A 4,016-nucleotide genomic window follows, 5' to 3' on the forward strand; every position below is an offset into this window, starting at 1 on the left:
GGGCTGAACCTCATGTCGACCCACTCCTTAGGCCATCAGTCTAGCGGTCTTGGTTTCGCGACCTCTCTCTCGGGCAAGCCAAAAACACATGGGTGGTTTTGTATTTGCAACTACACATCATTAAATTAAACCACAACCACTAGGTGAAATCACCATTAAAATACATCTAACCTATCAGCAAGCAAAGACCCAACAACAATATCCACACATACTTGCTAAATCACACCCCAAGAATGAGGGTTTTTAGCCACACATCAAGAAAATAACAAAATATACCTAAAAAGATACTAAAATCAAATGGGTATAAGAAATTAAACATTGATTTAAGCAAAGGAAGAAGAATGGAGAAGACCCACTTTCAACTTGGGAAAGATAAAATCCTTCTTTCTTCAAGTCTCCCAAAACCCTTTCCAAACTCGAGAGAAAATATCCAAAAAGTACTATTCTATTCTGGAAATTAAAATTAATGTTAGACTCCTTAAAAATTAATAACAAGTTTAGTATTTATAGACTTCAGAAAATAGTGCTGGCGGATATTTCGGCAAGGTTAGTCGAAATCGCCGATTAATTCGGCGATTCCTTTGGTGTAGTTCATCACCATCTTGCACTATCCTTCAACGTCGTCGTGCTCTGTGTCATTAGGCGGTATAGTACTGCTTCACGGAACTATTCGGCAAAGCGTCGATTGCTCCTTCATCGCCTTTTTTATCCTTCTCCTTCAGGGCTTCGCGTACTGGAACAAAGGGCGGAGTGCGTCCCTTTGGCGAGTCGCCAAGTGTGCTTGGCGATACGCAGGCTTCAGCTTCTTCGTTCTTTACAGTCCTTTTTTGTTCCTTTTTTGTGCCTAAGTGTCCATGCTTCCACCAAAACTTCAAATACCTGAAACTTAAGAGTTTTCATTAGATATTGAGACAAAATAAGCATTTGAGGACACTATTTCTATCAAAATAAAGCCCTAAATGAGTCCAATTTGTGGACTCATCAAAGGAGAACATAACTATCAAACCTGAATTGAAAATAAACGCTATAGAAAGGGATTTTAGCGCTCAAGCAACATAAAGTTCCAGCAAGCAGCAGTTGGAAAACATAAATAAAGCATAAACGAGGTTAGGAAAAAATCCCAGGAAGCTAAGGTTCAACAAACTTCTGGTTCAAATGGTGAACTAAAAATAAAACATATAGATCTTTCTCTCAACATATCTTCTGTTGTTTGTCATTCATGTATAGACACATCGATGTGAAGAAAAAGAAAAAAATTAATAATGGTATGTGAACTTTCTCATTAGCAGGAGGATTTAGCAGTAGCGGTGGACAAGCTTGCAGAATGCCAGAAAACAATTGCATTCCTTGGGAAACAACTACAATATCTAGCTACTCTGATAGACACTTCAAATCTTCCTAGTGGAGGATCAGTTGTGTTCCAACTAAAATAAAAATAAAAAATTACAGAAGCTAGAACAAAAATAAAGGGGAAGCACCTGCAACTTATTCCTATCAAAATCAATACCAACAATAACAATGAAGCCCAAAAAAGAGAAATGTTTGCTAGATCGAGATACAGAATTTTATCTAGATTTGTATAAAATAAACACAACAACAATATAAAATTAAGAAATTGAGTTCACAAGAAATCTCCATTCCCTTTTGAGGAGATGTCACCAAAAGGGGCAAGAACCTTCAGATTTTTCAACCACTTAGCAAATCATAAAACCTTCATGTCAATTATCATAAGGGAATGAAGAAAACTAAGTCATCCAATGTTAACCATTCTCCTAAATTATTTGAGAAGTAAGAAAAGATATAGGCATTACTGGGATCATCAACTCGTGTGTTATCAATAGTAAGAAGAGATATAACGTGCAGTGGACCAAGACTTAAAAGAACACAACAATTGAAAGTAATAACACCAGCCACAAATGAGGAGATAACTACAACTCTAAAGGGGATCAATGATCAGAAAGCACCTGGGGATCAATAGTAAGAATATTGAACTTACATGCACGATTCGAGCTCGTTCACCAACAAAAGATTTTCCATCATGACCATGTGTATGGACGTGCAAATGTATCTCACTTGGTGTTGGATCTCGATCATTTTTAATAGCCTACACAAGAAAAATAATTAAAGTACATGAAAATATAAAAGCATGGTATAGTGTAATTCGAGACCATATGTGTGTGAGAGTGAAACACATGTAAAACTTGAAGACGTATTAGCAGAAACTGTTCTGTGCTAAAAGATTTAAGTATTAATGGTGTCCCTCAATTACAATAAATTCTAATCATGGAGTAATTTATCTTTTGTTTAAAATTTATCCAAAATACAAGAAAACATTGTCATCCTTGTGTAGTTGGTTGCATATAAGGTTAGCTAGGAGACACATCTACATGTATTTGTTAGTTCATAGCAGAGTAAGGTTAGCTAGGAGTGAGACACATCCACATCAACACTTCATCGGCATTAACAAATATTTTTTCCTATTCACAAAACTCTAGAACATCCTTAGTCACTGGACACAAGTAAATGAAGGGTGCATGAAAATATACTTACAAGTCTCTTACGATGCTCTCCAATGGTAATAGAGCCTCCTGTGTGAGTTCTTTTGGCAACTGCATTCTCACCGCCACAACGATTTCTTGAATTTATTTTTGACTTTTCAATAACTTTAGGATTTTTCCAAATACTCATCCAACTTTCCCATGTTTCTTCTGGAATATATTTTGGCCGTTTTCCTTCTTTTTTTAAGCCAGAAATGAAATCGTTGTACCTTCTCGTTGCCTTCCTACGCCATTGTATCTTCACTTCACTATCAATGGAAGGATCCCAATAGAATTCCTTCTGAAATAATTTTATAAATAACAACATCAGTATCCAAACTATAAAACTGATGAAACTTCTTATTTAAAATGGTGAAATATTATACCTCGAATTCTCCTAGAAAAAAATCTTTTGTTTCTTGTGGGACACTTTTCTAGTTAGTTCCCTTAGGATCAAGCTCAGTCTTGAAAGACTCACATATTCGGCTAGAGCAAGTACTTGAAGGTTCCAACCTGAAAAAGTTTGAAGATATCATATGAACTCTATGTTAAAGAAATTTACAGTATAATAATAATGATAATAATAATAATAATAATAATAATAATAATAATAATAATAATAATAATAATAATAATAATAATAATGCAAGCACAAACTAACCTAACAGCAAAAAGAAAAATAAGTGTCCGCTGTCCAGGGTTACTATTGCTCTCACTGTCACCTATTGTGTTATTCTGACTTAGATGTAGAGTCGCCTATTATGTTTCTCTGATCACTAGATGCACCCTCACCTATTGTGTTGCTCATATTAGGTATTACAGGGGCTGGTTCAAGATGAACTGATGGTGTACTAATTAATGTTGTGACTTTTTTTACATGGACATCTAACTTCTTCACCACTCATGTGATTTCTGTGAGAACATGCAAACTTGAGAAAGTCATTGACACCAGTTATAAAACTAAAATTAATAGCCCCTCGGCCATCCAACCTCTCGTACATCCAACTACGCTTTAGATTATTCATACTCCTATTTAATGTTAAAATAAACAAGACAATTAGAGTTATCCAAAAAATTAGAACTAAAGCAATAACATAATAGTTTAGCAAAAACAATTGAAACCACAAAAAAGAATGACAAGCAAAAGTGTCAACAAAGAATTAGAACATTAATAGAACACAAAACATGTTAGAACGCAACACCAATGCTTATATAAACCATTTAGTCAACAGGTTCTGAAGTAATAAAAGGTTGTAGTTATACATAACCTATTATGCTTTTGCTTGTAATCAAAGAGGAAGAAATTTTTCGACTCAAACAATTTTGGTGATGGAGTATTTTCATTTAAATGTTTGATTTTTATATAAAGAAATAATACCGCAAAATGAACAAAAGGCAATCAAGAAAGTTTGTATATAGTCGTGATTCTTAAGATTTTCTTCAATAACTTGTTAACAACTTTAACCCAAACCCACATTA

The sequence above is a fragment of the Solanum tuberosum genome, unplaced genomic scaffold, assembly GCF_000226075.1.
Source record: "Solanum tuberosum cultivar DM 1-3 516 R44 unplaced genomic scaffold, SolTub_3.0 scf00739, whole genome shotgun sequence".
NCBI classification, from domain to species: domain Eukaryota; kingdom Viridiplantae; phylum Streptophyta; class Magnoliopsida; order Solanales; family Solanaceae; genus Solanum; species Solanum tuberosum.